Consider the following 17807-nt stretch of genomic DNA (forward strand, 5'->3'; position numbering starts at 1 on the left):
TCACCTTTAGTGACTGTGCCATCACCGTCCATGTCTCATCAGCTGCACCTGCTCCCCTATTGGTTGGGCTCTCCCAGCAACTGCTTCCCCCACATCCCCTTTGGGAGCGTTGACTCCCTAAATAGTAGAGATGTCAGTCCCCAAACCCCCAGCCAGAGAAGCAGTACTCTCCTCTGGCACCTTTTACAAGGAAGGGATCATTCGGGATGCTCTCTTCCCAGGACTCTACTGACCTGCAACTGGATGCCTGTCAGTGGCTGAAGGAGCCACAGGTTGCAGATTGTATGACTTCGTGTTCCTCCTCTGTCTCAGAATCTGGGACAGACAAGTCCTTGCAGAAGGACAAGTAATAGTCCTCCAAATAGAAAGAAATTGTGGTGGCCACCAGACCTTGCACGTTACGCCTCTCTATCCAAGGCAGCATATGTGGTGGCCCCCTATGCACCCTGGTCTGGAACAAATGCGTCTTGATGATATCTCAGTACTATAAGTGACAGCAGATGGCACAACCTGCATCCTTGGGCCCTTCATATCTCCACAGGATACCGATAGTGTGATCCTCCTGGGAAATGTAGCAGATTTTTCTGTCACTTGACTGACAACATCTTTTGTGCATTTCCCTTATTTTTTGCATTGCCCTCAAGTAGTGCAGACCGCTACCCTTCACAGCTTTTGGGGCTATTTTAAGAATTGTGAAGAATTATGAAAGAGTCAAGTGATGTTTGCAGGTACCTTCTGGACTCTGTATACAGCAAACACTTGCCACTCAGTATGACTTTGGAGGCTGTAGCTGTTTGTGTGATGACATCTCTGGAATTTACCATCTGTATTCTGTATCTCCTCCCCGATGTTAAAGCGTCCCAGAATGCATAGTCTGCATTGTTTTCTCAGCTTGCCCCTTCCTTCATAATAATGTGTGACTCCAATGCATGCAACACTTGGTGGGGTGTAATTATGACCACTGGCTGTGATAAAGCCGTTGGAAACTTGCTCGCAGAGCTTGATCTTTGCCTCTTGAATACTTGTGTTCCCACACACTTTAGTGTGACTTATGGATCTTATTCAGCCATTGATCGTTTCATTTGTAGCCCAGGTCGTCCTCCAAAAATCCATTGGCAAGTCCATGATGAACTGTGTGACAGTGATCATTTTCCAGTCGTTTTGACCCTCCGTCGAAGCCATTCGCCATGGCATTCATTGCCCTTCACACCCCACCACATGGAGGTACTGACACTGTTTTCCAGAACACAATTGCAGCCATTCTGTTGGCAGCTGACGCAGCAATCCCTTCTTCCTCAGGATCCACCCTCATCGGTAAACAGTACCTTGATGGAAAGCCAAAATCGCCACGGCCATTACAGATTGCAAGCAAGCTCTCCAATGCCTTAAGGGACACCCGTGGATAGACCACCTCTTTGCCTTTAAATGGCTTCATGTCCAGCTCCATCACCTCACAAAATGACAAACAAGAACGCTGAGGGTGATACATTGCTATCATTGGAACATGTACCCCTCCTTCACAGGTATAGATAAGATTCAGCACCTCCGTGGACACCAATACCCCCTGAGTGTACCTGGCATCTCTGTGAATGGTTTCATCTGTACACTGATCCAGTCCCTGTTGCTGAATGTTTTGCTTTTAATTTTGCTTGAGCTTCTGTGTCTGAGAATGATCAGTTTGCATTTCGTGTCCTCAGATAGCAGCTAAAGTGACTTCCTTTGCCATTTACTACAAGTCGCCTGGAACCTTATAATTCTCCATTCAGTGAGTGGGAATGCCTGAGCTCTCTAGCCTTTTGCCCTGACAGCTCCAGGCCCAGACCGCATCCACAGCCAAATGCCCACTTATCAGTGGAATGCCAATATCACTTCCTTGCCATTTTCAACCATATCTGTAGTAAGTGTGAGTTCCCGTGTCAGTGGTGAGAAAGCGTGATTGTCCCAGTACTGAAACCAGGTAAACACCACCTTGTGAGGGACAGCTATCCTGCCCAATAAGCCTCGCTAATGTTCTCTGCAAGTTGCTCAGCTATATGGTGAGCTGACTATGGTGTTGGTAGCGTGAGTCTTGGAGTCTTTTGGCTAAACCCCAAGGCGGTTTCTTTCAAGGCTGTTCTACCGCTAACAATTTGATCTGCCTGGAGTCTGCTGTTCGGTCAGCTATTGCCCAGCATCAACATCTTATGACTGTATTCTTCGACTTATGTAGGGCAAGGCATCACCATATCCTCATTACCCTCCATGTGTGGGGACTCTGTGGTGTAAACTCCCCCCGCCTTCTTGATTCCATCTATTGTCCACTTAAACAATGCCCAGTCCAAGTAATTAATAAACAAAGTCTTTTATGAAGATTTGAGACAAGCAAAGATTACAACTTTGTAGTTTACTGTTTGTCATGTTGAGATGGCTCCAGTTCTTCTTGTCTAGGGGCCTGATTCTTGAAGCTGGAAAATCGTACATCAGGTCCTCACAGTTATTTTGAAATAATAAATCGGAAGATTGTTGTTGCAGCTTTTTTCTTTTTTTACATAAATGTATTTTCTTACATTTCAGTATATCATACAGTATTTTGATTTTTCATATTAACAAAGACCAAATTACATTGTTCGCACAAAAATACGTCCGGTCACATCAGAGGCAAGCTTACCACTCCCACACTATGTGGAAATAACGATATTCCAAAGGGTTTACAATTTTTCTTAACAAATGAATTTCTACTAATTTCTGTTACATTATTAATTTCGATTATTATTTCATAAATGAATCCAGAAATAAACATAGTAAATAGTAGAGGATTGCACAATTAATAATAGAAATTTTAAGTGTGAATATCATTCGTAATTTCATGTTTCTTGAAAACAAATAATTAAAATAATTAACTGTGCATTCAGAACTATTACTTATCAATTATAACATTGAAACTAAAATATTTTATAAAGTAATTCCTTTTTAAAATTTTAGCTTGAAATATAACATACTGGCTATAAAATTATATGAAAGTTTTCAGAAAAGAAACTGAGATAATATTGACCTGTCCAAAATTAAAAAAATAATACTGGTATTGATAACTACCATTGAGCAAAAGTAGTGCTAGAGGAGGATGTCTCACTACAGGGGCCAACTGCCGAATATTGCCCCCCCCCCCCCCCTCCCCGGAACCTTGTCATAATGCCATGTTTTCCAGGTGAAGTTGGTGCTTCCCACAGTGCTCCCTATATACGAGATGTGTTCAAAAAATTCCAGAACTTGTGTTACACTTATTGTGCATGGTGTCCTTCAAAATACTCTCCTCCCCTGCTGTTTCCACTTCCGGAAGCAGCCTCTAGCTGGATTGTGTGTAGCACTGTCTGCGAATTTCCTTTCATCTCGTCTATCTTTGCAAATCTTCATCTTTTCGACAGGGTTTTCAACTTTGGAAATAAAAACAAAGTCCTCAGGGGCAAGGTCTGGAGAGTACGGAGGATGAGGCAGCACAGTGATTTCATTTTTTGTGCAATAGTCATGCACCAACAGGTATGAATGTGCAGGTTCATTATCGTGATGCAAGAGCTGTGAATTGTCTCACCACATTTCAGGCTGTTTCCTTTTCACATTTTCTCTCAGGCGTCGCAACATGTCCCGATAGTGCTGTCGATTATAAGTTTGTCCCTGTGGCACAAAATCATGATGTACTAATCCTTCACATCAAAGATAACTATCAACATGGCTTTGACATTGGAGCTTTTTTTTTTTGCTCTTGGAGAACCTTTCCTAACCCATTGTGAAGATTGAAACTTGGCCTCTACTTCATAACCATAGACCCATATCTCATCACCAGTTACAATTCTTTTGAGGAAAATCTCTTTTCTGAGAGTTTATCTTGTCCATGTAGCTAGTTTTTTGTGGTAATGGAGAGTTTGGAAGCACCAGTCAGATGCAGAGTGTGTGTCTCCAGTTGCATAACGTGTCCCGGGGCCTCCAGCTGATTTCTGGGAGGGGCAGCTCTCCCATCTTCACCCATTTAACCCTCTGTCACTTCCACTTACTTCCATCTATTCGTTTTCATCATCCTCATACACATTCGAGTGTATTGTGATTTGTATTTTGTGTCCTTCCTCTCTGCAGAATATTCCCAGCTTGTCACATGAAGGATTAAGGGACTGATGACCTTGTAGTTTGGTCCTTTTAAACCCATCAGTCTATCCATCCATCCATCCATCCATCCATCCATCCACCCATCACACCAACCATCCATCACTTCTAGCCTCCATTTTTCTTATTCTGTAAAGGTAATATAAATTCACTCCATTACCAGTGTGCAGGGACGAGGTTGGAGAGAGAGAGAGAGAGAGAGAGAGAGAGAGAGGAGAGTGTGTGTGTGTGTGTGTGTGTGTGTGTGTGTGTGTGTGTGTGTGTGTGTCGTCTATTTCTGACAAAGGCCTTGCTAGCCAAAAGCTTAAAGCTTATTTGTGACAGTCTTTTGTTGTGCCTATCTGCGGCTCAGCATCTCCACTATATGGTGCGTGCACACTTTCCTTTTCGTGATATTGTTACATTCCATTCTGGATTTTCCATTGTTTAATAATCTGATAAGTGTAATGAAAACAATTTTACATAGTAACATCTGCAGTCTGTTTTCCATTTGCATTGAGCTTCTTCCACAAACAAATTGAATAAAGTAGGTGACAGACTGCTGTCTTTTGCTGTGGTTAACAAGGGTTGATAATTTTGAACGTCTTTTAAACTGTGCAGTACTGTGTCCAGATACTTCCATAATCATCTGCAATAAATAATAGTCCATATCTAGATTTTCCAGAGCTTCCCACAGTTTTGTTCTAGGAATTATATGATACGCATTTGCCTGGTCTACAAAAGTGATGTATAATTCATTAGCTCCTTTTGTTTTTTGTCTTCAGTCTGAAAACTGATACAGCTCTCCACACTACTGTATCCTGTGCAAACCCCTTCATCTCTGCAATCCAAATCCATTTGAACCTGTTTACTGCATTCATGCTGTGGTCTCTCTCTATAATTCACAGCGCCTGCACCTCGCTCCGTTACCAAACTGATGATTCCTTGATGAATCAGAATGTGTCCTATCAACCATTCCCTTTCTTAGTCAAGTGGAGCATTTCCTTTTTTAAAATTAGTTATGCAGTCTACTCATCTAATCTCCAGCATTCTTCTGTAGCACTACATTTCAAAAGTTTTTATTCTCTTCTTGCCTAAACTACTTATTGTCCACATTTCACTGATATACAAGGCTCTAACACAAATACTTTCAGAAAATACTTCCTAACACCTGAGTTTGTGATCTGTGTGAACAAATAATTCTTCTTTTCAGAATGCTTTACTTGGTATTTCCAGCCTGCAAATTATATCTTCTCTACTCTGGCCATCGTCATTTGCTGTGTTGGCCAAACTGAAAAATTCATTTACTGTTAGGGTCTCATTTCATAATGTAATTCCCTCAGCATTGCTTGATTTTACTACATTCCATTACCCTTCTTTCACTCTTGTTGATGTTAATCTAACAACCTCTTTTGTACCCATTCTGTTCAATGGCTCTTCCAACTCCTTTGCTGTAACTTTTAGGTTTCCTTTACTGCTTGCTCGAAATATAGATTAAACAAGATCTGGAATACACTACAACCCTGTTCCACATTCTTCTCAATTACTGCTTGTTGAACATGTTCATTGACTGTTACAGCTGCAATCTAATTTCTTTACAAGTTGTAAAAAACCTTTCATTCCCTGTGTTTTATCCATGCTATCTTCAGAATTTTGAAGAGAATATTCCAGTCAGCATTGTCAAAAGCTTTTTGTTAATCTACAATTACTTTAAACGTAGATTTGTTTGTCTTATAAAAAGAGTCATAGGGTCATTATTGCATTATGTGTTCCTACATTTCTCTGGAATCCAAACTGATCTTCCCTGATATTGGCTTAAGAAAAGTCATATGGTCGTTATTACATTGTGTGTTCCTATTTTCAATTTCTTGCCAAATTCTTTGTAACATCTCCTCTGTTATTGTTGCAAGCGCATTAGGATATGATGTCGCAATGTAGGAATATTGTCCAGTTTGGTTGCATACAAGCCATCCTTCACAAGTCCCCACATGAAGTAATCTCCCCAGGGGGCTCACAGTCCTTTCGTGCATATGTGCGTGGCAAGCACGGGGCCCCGAGCTATTGCAGCCATGAGGAGAATTCCTGTGTTCCCCCTCCTGTGTTTGTTAACTGTCATGGCAGTCATTCTCCAAGTTCACCAGATTGCCCGGGTTACAAGAAGGAAAAGAAGATACAGGAGTCCCTTGATCGTCTAACCTACACTGAGGGTCGTAAGAAGTAAGCATGTCTTCATCCTGTGTCAATGACATCTAGCTATGCTTTGTTACATCTTCACCCCTTCCTCCCCCTTCCTTACCCCAGTCCTGAACACCTCCCCCCCCCCCCTGATGTTCCCACAGCCTCCCGTCCAGGTGCCGCTCCCCCTCCCCAGCCAGAGAAATGTCCCACTTCTTGGGTGTCTGCCAGTCAAGGGCACCCCTCCCTGGACCCCCCTTCCCAGCACCTTCCAGGCCAACCAGGCCAAAGGTCTGCTGCCACATGACGACCATGAGGATCACGGTCTGTGGGCCCCCAGGTCGCCCGCTCTATTTCTGTTCCAGATCTTGCTACAGCTGGCTCCTTTTTGCAGCACAGCCCTCCTCGATCTCAAACAGAAAAGAAGAAGAAACATAATTCCCAGGACAAGAAGCTTCTGGTGTCGCCAGGGTCCTGTCCCCACCTTTGCAACCTGACTCTGACCTGCTGTTCATGGAAGTTGCCCCCCTCCTTGTCGGTGACTCGGCAGCATGACTGGCATTAGCCTGTTCACCCCCCATTTGAATCATTGTTCTGTGGTTATCCAATGGAATTGTAATGGATATTACCATCACCTTCTGGAGTTGAAATCCCTTATCTTGTGTTTTTCTGCAGCTTGTGTGGTTCTACAGGAATCTCATTTTGCTGATGATCACTCACCAACCCTCAGTGGTTTTTGTGGAAATTGGGTCAGCCCCCCTGCGGGCCTCTGGTGGTGTTTGTATGTTGGTCTGTACGGGCATTGCTAGCATGTGGATTCCTCTCCAAACTGCATTGGAAGTGGTTGCTGTTAGGATCCACCTGGACTCTGGGGTCACAGTTTGCAATCTTTATCTCCCTCCTGACAGGACACTTACACCTCCTGCCTTAAGTGCCCTTCTTCAGCAACTTCCTCCTCCCTTCCTCCTTCTCGGGGATTTTAATGCTCATCATCCCTTGTGGGGCAGTGCATTTCCATCTAGTTAGGGTCTTCTCATAGACCAGTTTCTTGCAGACGATGACTTGTGCCTTCTTAATGATGGCTCCCATACCCATTTCATTGCCAGACATGGTACCTTTTCTGTCATTGATCTTTCTCTTTCTTCTCCCTCCCTCCTCCCTTCACTACACTGGTTGCCACACGATGATCTTTGCGATAGTGACCACTTCCCGTTGATTCTCTCGCTCCCTTCCCCCTCCCCAATGGACAGGTTACCTCATTGGTCTTTCCAACATGCTGATTGGCCTCTATATACTGCACAGGTTGTTTTTTCTCCCTCTTTGTCGGGTTGTATTGATGGCGCCCTACGTGACGTGTCTGATGTGATTGTTCGTGCTGCTAGCTTGCTATCCCACGCTCATCTGGACCATTTCACCGCCGGCAAGTTCTGTGGTGGAGTATGGCCATTGCCATTGCCATCCGTGATCACCGTCAAGCTTTCCAACACCTTAAGAGGCACCCATCCGCTGCCAATCTTATTACCTTTAAACGCCTTCACACCAAAACTCGTTACTTAATCAAACAGAGCAAACAGGTATGTTTGGAACGCTTTGTTTCTTTCCTCATTGTACTGTCCCTCTGTCACGGGTATGGGCTACACTTCTCTCTCCAAGGTTGCCATCGGCAGTCTAACCTCCTGAGACTTGCCCTTTCGGATGGCCTTTGCACGGACCCATTGATTCTCGCGGAACATCTTGCGACCCATTTTGCTACAGCATCAGCATCAACATCAACCTTCTATCCAGCTGCTTTCCTTCACCATAAACAATGGGCCTAAGCTTCCGCCTTATGTTTTACCCCTTGTCAGTGAGAATCTTACAATGAACCTTTTACTGAATAGGAACTTCTTTCCGAACTTTCTTCTTCTCATGATACGGCCCTGGCCCAGACCCCATTCATAACCAATTGCTTCAACATCTCAGTGCTCCACAACATCGACAATGACAGCTCCGGGGTCTTAACCGTATTTGGTTTCAGGGTGACTTCCCTTCTCAATGGAGGGATAGCATCGTGGTTTCTGCCTTAAGCCTGGTAAGAACCCCCTGTTTGTCGAAAGCTGTCGGCCAATTAGTCTCACAAACATTGTTTGCAAGTTACTTGAATGGATGGTAGCCCATCGGCTCAATTGGGTCCTCGAATCTCGGGATCTATTGTCCCCTTACCAGTGTGACTTCCGAGAGGGACGGTCTCCACTCAATCACTTACTTCAATTGGAATCCACAGTTCGACAGGCTTTTCCCCAGCGCCGCCATTTGGTTGCAGTATTTTTTGACCTTCGCAAGGCCTATGATACGGCTTGGCGCCATCATATCTTTCTTACACTTCATGAGTGGGGTCTTTGGGGCCCACTCCCAATTTTTATCTGCCATTTGCTGTTCCATAGGTCTTTCAGGGTTCAGGTTGGTACTGTTTTTAGTTCTCCATGGACCCAGGAGAATGGCATCTCACAGGGTTCCAAATTGAGTGTACTTCTTTTCCTCATTGCTATAGATGGTCTTATGGCCTCCGTCGGTCCTTTGGTCACCCCTGCTTTGTATGTGGATGATTTCTGCATTTGGGTTAGTTCCTCTTCAGTGGACTCTGCAGAGCGGCAGCTCCAGGGTGCTATACGGCGTGCCTCTGCATGGACCCTCTCACACGGGTTTCAATTCTCTTCTTTAAAATAGTGGGTGGTCCACCTCGATGCACAGCGCTTACCTGTGGTCCCACGGTTTTGTTTCCTGGGTCTTCTTTTCGACAACAAGGTCCCTTGGCTGCCTCATATCAGACCTCTGAAGATAGGATGTTTCTGTAAACTCTATATCCTTCGCTTTCTTGCCCACACTTCTTGGGGTGTAGATCGTCCCACTCTTCTCCACCTTTATCGGGGCTTAGTGCTGTCTTGCGTGGACTATGGTTGTCAAGTTTATGGTTCGGCTGCTCCTTCCACACTGCGCCTCCTGGATCTGGTCCACCATCGTGGTATCTGTTTGCCTTCCCTACTAGCCCTGTTGATAGTCTCCTGATTGAAGCTGCAATCTCCCCCCCCCCCCCCCCCCTTTCTGCTCGGCGGTCCCAGCTTCTGGTTTCTACGCAATCATTGTCTGTTCCTCTCCCACTCATCTTTCCTATTCTATCCTGATTCCAGCCCTTGGGAGGGTTTACTGGTTGGGCTCCGCCTTGCGTCTCTTCACTGTGATTTTCTGCTTCCTTCTTTGTCCTGTCTCCCACGTTCCCTCCCCAACCCCCCCGTCTCCCCCCCCTTGGTTAGTTCCTCGGCCCCGGATTCGGATGGATCTCCGCCGAGGTCTGAAAGATTCCATTCCCCCCATGGAGTTCCATTGTTTTTTCTGCCAAATTTTATGGGAGTTTCGGGATGCTGTTACATTTTACACCAATAGCTCTAAATCTGCTGATCATGTGGGATATGCCTTCATGTCCTCTGTTGGCCTGGAAAATCATCTTCTGCCAACTGCATGTGGGGTGTTTACTGCGGAATTGATGGCAATTTTCGAGGCCCTTACCTTTATTCAACAGTCCCAACTCAACCGCATTTTGTTATGTAGGGACTCAATGAGTGGCCTTCAGGCTATTGACCAGTGTTTTTCCCACCATCCCTTGATCTTGGCCATCCATGACCATCTCACTGATCTTCATCATCCTGCTTGTTCCATTGGCTTCCTTCGGGTCCCTGGCCATCTGGGTATCCCAGGTAATGAGCTTGCTGATTGTTTGGCTGGGGGAGCAATCACTTACCCCTCTTCTCTGTACCCCTCCTGCGGCAGATTTACGGCTTCATATCAAATACCACTTCGCACAATCATGGACCAACTCTTGGGAGGCTACCTCCCTCTCTAATACACTTCGTGTGATTAAGGTGACACCTGTCCCATGGCATTCTTCCTTCCGCCTCTTCCGAATGGACTTGACCACCCTGGGTCGCCTCCACATCAGCCATACCAGGCTGACCCACGGTTTTCGTTTCCCTAATGAGCCACCCCCACTTTGTGGTTGTCGAGCCCTCTAGTCAGTACCCCACATTTTGGTGGAATGCCCCCTTCTTTTGGCTCCACGTACTAAGTACAGACTTCCCCACCCTTTACCTTTAATATTGGTAGATGAGTCCCAGATGGCTTACCTGGTCCTCAGTTTCCTCCGTGAAAGTGGTTTTTATTTTCGGTTCTAAGGTTTTTAATCTCCCTCTGGAGTAGGGGCGGGGCAGTGAGGGTTGGGGTGTCTCCCGCTGTAAGCTGTGTTTGGAAATTCCTGACTCCCCTCCCTGACCAGTATCCTCTTTTGTCTCTCTTTTTCTCTGTTTTTATCGCATTTTAGATTTGGTTAGTCTCCTTTTACAATAAGCACCTTTACATTCTAGCGGTTGAACACTTTCAAATAGCAGGTGGTCTTGCCTGTACTGCGTCAGAGGTGGGATATTTTCTGCCTCTAGCATAGCCTTGGGGTTGCCCACTTGCTGACTTCCCTCCTTTTGTTTTCACCATTGACAACACCACTGCACTTTTACATTTTTTAGCCTTTTTCTTTTATCATTATGACTCTTCTGAGATGTAAATCCGTCCAAATGGACCACCTTTGACACAAGGGACTGATGACCTCACTGTTTGGTCCCTTAAACCCCAATCAACCACATGAAGAAATCAGGCGGCATAATGTTGGGTGAATGTGGTGGCCAGGCAGTGGGTCCTCCACGTCCGATCCAACGATTGGGATATTTCCTATCCAGTGACTTCCAAACAGCTGTTGACCATTGCGGTGGAGCTCCATCTTGTTGAAATATGGTGTTGGGTTGCAAGTCTTGTATGTGAGGGTACACAAACTGCTCCAACATGTCCAGATACACTGACCCATTCACTAAACAGTCCAACAATCCTGTCATGCATTAGCCCACACCAGACATTTAGTTTAGGGCTATCACGAACATGTTCAGTGACAAAGTGCATATTTTGTGAACCCCAAATCTGAACATTATGTCTATTAACTCTTCCTGATAGATGAAAGGTTGCCTCATCTGAGAATAAACATCTTTCCAGGAAGCTGGCATCCTTATCAATATACTGCAGCATATCCTAAGCAAATTGTTGTCGGCATGGTTTTTCGTTCGGTACCAGATGTTGCAGAATTTGCATTTTGTAAGCACACATATGAAGACGCTGGTGAACTACACAATGCAATGTTGATTGAGATACATCAAGTTGCCTAGATGCTTGACAAATTGACTTATGTGGGCTTCTGAGAAACATTTGTCTGATGTCCTCCACTGTCTCCACTGAAACTCCATAACGAGCACCTCCAGAATATTTCAGAACACTTCCTGTTGCCAGAAACTTCCTATACCATTCCTTAATTGTTTTCATATCAGGTGGATCACATTCATACACACAACAATAATTTCTTTGCACAGTAATCAGCGATTTTGTTTCTGCAAACCACACTACTGCTTGCGCTCGCTGCTGTGGAGTTGCCATTTTCACTTCATGCGACCATGCTGCACTCTGGTGATGATACTTGGCACTTCTGATCCGGTACCATAAATTCTCTGAGATGCTCTACAATGTGGTGCATTTTTCATTGTCATATCTACTGTGGTTTTTCTCTCCTGGATCCTTGAAATCATGGAGGTTTGAGTGGGACATCCTGTATCTTTCATGAAAACTGATCACATAGTTGACTTTGCCATTAGATTGTCAATATTTGGTGTTGCTTGCAGTAGCAGTCACCAAGTTTACACAAGATTTTGTGTGAGGGAGCTTCCAGATTGGCAGTTCAGGGAAAATCTATTTAATACCTCCTGTGTCACCTATGGTTAGCTTAGTGTCTTCATGAATAGGTCCATGCATCTCAAAAGTGAGTGACCGAGTGAGGTGGTGCAGTGCTTAGCATGTTGGACTCACATTCAGCCATTCAGATTTAGATTTATGAGGGTGGTTTGAAAAGTTCTCAGAACAGAATAGAAAAAAGTACTTACATCACTGAAACTTTTTTTATTTTTCAATGTAGTCTCCTTGTAGATTAATGCACTTGGTCCAGCGATGTTCCAGTGCCTTGATCCCATCTCGAAATTGAGTTTCCTCCAGGCCTGCAAAATAGTTGTCAACTCTAGCTATCAGTTCTTCGTTTGAAGTGAATCTTCATTCACCAAGAAAAATTTTCAGTTTTGGGAAGAGATGGAAGTCTGACAGAGCCATATAAGATGAATAACGTGGGTGTGGCAACAATTCACACCTTCACTCATGTTATTTTGCCATGGTGATGGCACATGTGTGCAGGCGTGCATTGTCTTGTGGGAAGATGACTTTCTTCCTTGCTAAACCTGGCCTTTTTTTTGCATATCTTTTGTTGCAATTTGTCCAGGAGGTTAGCATAATATTCTCCAGTAATTGTTTGCCCGGTGTGGAGATGATCTACAAACAGAATCCCTTTCGCATCCCAGAACACTGGTGCCATGACCTTTCCTGCCAAAGGAATTGTCTTTGCTTTCTTTGGTGGTGGAGAATCAGCATGTTTCCAGTGTTTTGACTGTTTATTTGTCTCTGGGATATAGTAGTGCACCCAAGTTTCATCTCTGGTCACAAACAAGTGCAAAAAATCTTGTTTGTTTTGCCTAAAATGGGCCAAACATTGTTCCTATATGTCCATTCTCATATTGTTATTTTTCTAAATTGCTGCAGACAAAATGACTGGATGGTTCCTTTGAAAGGCCATAGCTGATTTCCTTCTACATCCTTGAAACATTCTGAACTTGTGCTCTGTCTCTAATAACCATGATGTCGACAGGACAATAAACCCTAATTTTCCTTACTCTTTTTCAATAGTGAAGGGTGTGTTCTTGTTTTTATCAAGCATGCTCTGCTTGGGCTTCACTCTGTTTATGGTAGGCATTGTCATGAAAAAGCCCAGTAATAAATCACTTTAACCACACCCGACTGATGAGCAGAGGCAGCTGCTTCGGATAGGACGTTGTTGCTGCAAAGTGAAGAGAACATGCACATCACTTGAGGTCCCATAGAGATTTGGTAAATGATGTTTTCAAGGGCATCCAGCCACGTAAGACCTCCGTTGTTTGCATGTTTTTGAATGGAACTGTCTTTACTAGTGTGTCAAAGTGAAATAAATTATGAATGTACTTTGATCGAGCATATACCTTCAGCCAACATATGAAAAATGTTATGAAAACATCACACCAGACAAAAAAATTGTCGCCCCCCCCCCCCCCCCCCCACCCTCCAGGAGACAGGCTAATAAATGTAACACTGGGTCAAGTCTTCATAATGACCTCTATCCAGTAAGGAAGAGGGTCCACACATTCCTTAAAGTACACCACTTCCAGCTAATGATTAGATTCTGTACACTTACCAAGTTGCAGATATTTTGATTACTATGTTTCACTTTCTGTTCCAAGTAGTCCTATACATTTTCTGTGGAAGTAAGGTTGAGTGATTTGGTGGGCTAGTCAAGGTGGAAGATGGCGCCCAAGTGCGTACCAGAGTGTGTGCATGCACCTCTGTGAACATTGCTGTTATCATCTTGGAATGGGAGCGCCCACAGTGTACCCATCATAAAGATGTAGAAGAAAGGGTAAAACATGGTCATCAAGAATACTGTGTTGTGAGTAACTGAATCCACTTCCCCTTTTTTCCCCTTTCTCCTCCCTGACGAAGGAACAAAGTTCCGAAAGCTAGGATACGTAAATTTTCTGTTGTTTTGTGTATCTATCGGCTGTACTGAGCTGAGGTAAGTACTGACCAGCCCCTCTATCTCTTTGTTAGTATTTGTTTCACATCTTTATATGAGATTTTCCATTAATCATTTAGATCTCTGGACAAAATATTAGTCACCCCCCCTTAAAAATGACACTGGTCATTTTCGAGAGATGTAGATAGTGTAACAAATGCTGTTAGTCTCATTTACAATTTCAAGGTTAGTCGAGATTTTATCAGCTTACACTCCACTGCGGAGTGAAAATTTCATTCTGGAAACAGAAATAGTATTTTTTAATTGACAGAAATCTTGCTTTTAATTGCGGAGATGGTCAAGTTTTTCAGAAAGTTGTGTATAAATTAGTGTCCCAAATATTTTTTAGAAACAGACATTGGTCTCTAATTCTGGGGTAGATGGTTCTCACCCTTTGAGCACAGGTACAACCTCTGAAATTTTGAGTCGATTTAGAAAAATTCCAAATTCTAAGCATTTGTTAATAATGAAAGCAAGTGGTGCACAAAAACAGTATGTATTGTTCTTTCTGTTAATTAGCCAGCCAGTAGTGGCAGGAATGGTAAAACTGATAACTTGGAAACTGTGGTGACATTTTCTTCTTTGAGGTCAGTGATATGGGACAGCTCAGATTTAGTTCTCCAAGCATTTGAAAAATATAGGAAAAATAAATGATTGAAGATACTGATTACAACACTGTAGTGCAAAAGACTCATTGTCAGACTACTACCTTCAAAAATTGCGAAAGAGGTCTGTGGACAAATGCAGACGCACAAATGTTCTAAGATTCCTTACTGGGGCACCTCACCCGAACTGTGAAATTGTTCTCAATGGCATTCTTGTGGAGTAATATGGCATGGGAAAATAAATCTTGCATGTGCTGGCCATATTCTGTCAGTCTTATGAAGTAAATCACATATGTCTAAGGTTATCATATGTTCTTTAGTAGCCATTGAAAGTATGGCATTCAAAGTCTTATTCACGAACTGTTTTGTTCTGAGTCCAGCCACTTTATTCATGAGCTACACCTCATTGTTAACAGGCTATTAGTGGCTGTTGTTGTGAAGGAAGGAAATTTATCAGTTGGATGCCAGGGCATGCTATGGTAAAGTGTATATAGTGGATAAAATGGTATCAGAAAACTGTAGAATCTAATAAGTGTACAGGAACTGGACTTTGGCATGTTTCAACATACACCCGATATAGTTTACCAGTGAACACATCATGACTTTTTTTCCTAATGCAGTTAACTTGAAATGGATACTGTTTCCTTGTCATGATATATCTGTCCCAGCAACAGCTGTGAGAGGCCAGGCAAAGAAAATGTAATGCAGTCAGTGAACTCGACCTTAGTAGCTAGTATTTGCTGAGGAAAATGTCAGTCATAACTGGTGAAAGATTAAACTCAGTCATAGTGTACATGCCACATCCTGTTCTTTTCGGTCCTCAATATACTCTCAAGTCATCTTGATGTGCATGTGTGTGCATGAACAAGCTCTTATGTGTGCATGGCAGTGGTGTTTGCGATAATGTGTTGAGTGGGGAGGGGGGGTGGGGGGAGATTTGCAGTGGTGTTTGTGATAGTGTGTGGGGCTGGAGCTTTCTCCATGGACTGGGAATGCTTCGCATGGTAGATGGTTGGCTTATTGTGCCCATTACATTCTGTATTACAAGCGATATTATGTTCCCTGTCAGTATGACAATTACGTCCTGAGAGAGTAATGTTATCAGAAAGGCCAGTTTCTGTGCACAAAATAGCGGAGAAGTTTTGTCAAATAGGTAGATTGTTCTTCTCAGCTGACCACCTGCAACCCTGTTGAAAACATATTGGTGGAAATAAAATAGCCAATGCGAAAAAAAGTGACATGATTCTTTGCTAAGAATCCATGATGACCATCAGAATATCAACCTAGCTTCCTGGGAGGAGGTGACAAAAACTGCGAAACATCATGAACTCAGTTTCACGGACTGTAGACTGTCTTTGGAGATGAAGATCTTTCACACAAAGTTTGAATGATGATGACATCACATGGTCTACACTATCCATGGCTCAAAATATCTGAATAAGATTGACAACTTCTTCAGCCTGTTAATTTCATGTTCTTTGCCAAAGATGGCAGCTTGTGCTGTTGTAGTTAGCATGGCTGCCTCCAGATCAATGTCCCAGGTATGATTCCTGGCTGGGGTGGAGATGTTTTTCACTCCGGGACTGGGTGTTTTTGTCCTAATCATTTCATCCCACCTTTATCACAGAGATGCAAAAGGTGCTAAAGTGGCATGAAATAGAGAGGTGTGTATGATGCATCTCAACATCTTGTCTTGTAATCAATAATGCCACACAACCATTTTTTTTAATCAAAACACGATATTAAAACAGTACCAAATTAAACAATGGAAAATCCAGGATGGAATGTAACAACAAAAATTTTCACTTGGGGAAGTGGAAGATTCAAAGCAGATACAGCAGCACACATGTAGAAAAACTTTCAAGTTACTTAATCCTTGTTGGTGTCACCGTAATTGATGTGTATTGCTTGCCACTGTTCAGTCACTGACTTCATCTCACCAGAGTAATTGCCTTTTGTGGGTCTGTAAACTGGAAATTAGTGCCCAAAGGATTTCTTGTGTGTGTGTGTGTGTGTGTGTGTGTGTGTGTGTGTGTGTGTGTGTGTGTGTTTCTGCTGATTGTCACAAATGTGTGTAACTCTTTCGGTCAGATTCTGAGTTACAACTGTTCTGTAATTTAATGAACACTACAGGTATCTTATTACATGGCTTTTCTCCTGCTTTATTTGCCAAGAAGATCACATTTCAGCTCTGGACATTTGCTGCACTGCCAAGTGTATGTGTCATGAAATATTTGGAATGTTTGAAGCAAACAAATATTGTTGAGCAAGTTAGCATTAAGGGTAATGTCTTCATAGCAACTTGTTTGCAGAATCAAAATATTGTTCATTATTGGCGTAGAAAGTATACTCCTAAATATTTATTCAAGTTAGTTGGCAAAGTTTTTCTGTTTGCAATTGTGGGAATCGACCAAATGATATTTGACATTCACAAGCTAGCTCCAGCAGCACAGTTGAATGAGCTCTGTATTATTAGTATTTGGATAAGGATGTCACAATACATTGCTAGAATGTGCAAACGTTTTGCGAATGAAAGGCTATGCTGCATTGAGGTGTTGTATAAAGAAGAGAGAGATGGGGAAAAATAAAATTGGAGATATAGGGATTGTCAAATTGGAAACAATAGTGCTCATTGTTAAATGAAAACAGGTTTGTAGAATAGTGTTAATGTGAAATTGGATGCTGCAGGTTTTAAATGAAGAATACTACACACAGTAATCCAGAGGGGGAAAAACAAAAGTAAGCTCTCAAAAGAACGTAAGTAGTTTAAAATCCCAGAAGCCCAGATGTGCTACAGAATTGTTTATTGGAGTAGAACATCTACTTATTTCTGAAATTGGAGCCATAGACACACATTACAGAACAATTAAGTTTTTTTTATTCAGTCCCTCCTCCCATTAAACATTTTTCTAGTTGGCTGATGACTTAAATTGTAAGTACATGTTCCTTCACTTTTGTGCCTCTTGGCAGTTTGTTGTTCAGAGATTTGTATCTGGTATAGCTTTACTACACATAGTAACTAGGATAGTTGTCACCCTGGTGGCTAGGGAACATAATGCTTGTAGAATTTGATATAACCTCTTTCCAGTATCTAGTACAATATGTAGGTGCATGCTGTTTGTAAAGTTATTCTAAGTGCTTTTTGAAGT

General features: G+C 43.0%; 1 protein-coding gene across 3 annotated transcripts in view; it reads left to right on the forward strand.

The window, feature by feature from the left end:
- Positions 1-17807, forward strand: part of LOC126416740 (glutathione synthetase-like) — a 150738-nt gene that overhangs the window by 103189 nt on the left and 29742 nt on the right. The window lies entirely within an intron of this gene.

Source organism: Schistocerca serialis, chromosome 8 (assembly GCF_023864345.2).
Source record: "Schistocerca serialis cubense isolate TAMUIC-IGC-003099 chromosome 8, iqSchSeri2.2, whole genome shotgun sequence".
Lineage (NCBI taxonomy): Eukaryota > Metazoa > Arthropoda > Insecta > Orthoptera > Acrididae > Schistocerca > Schistocerca serialis.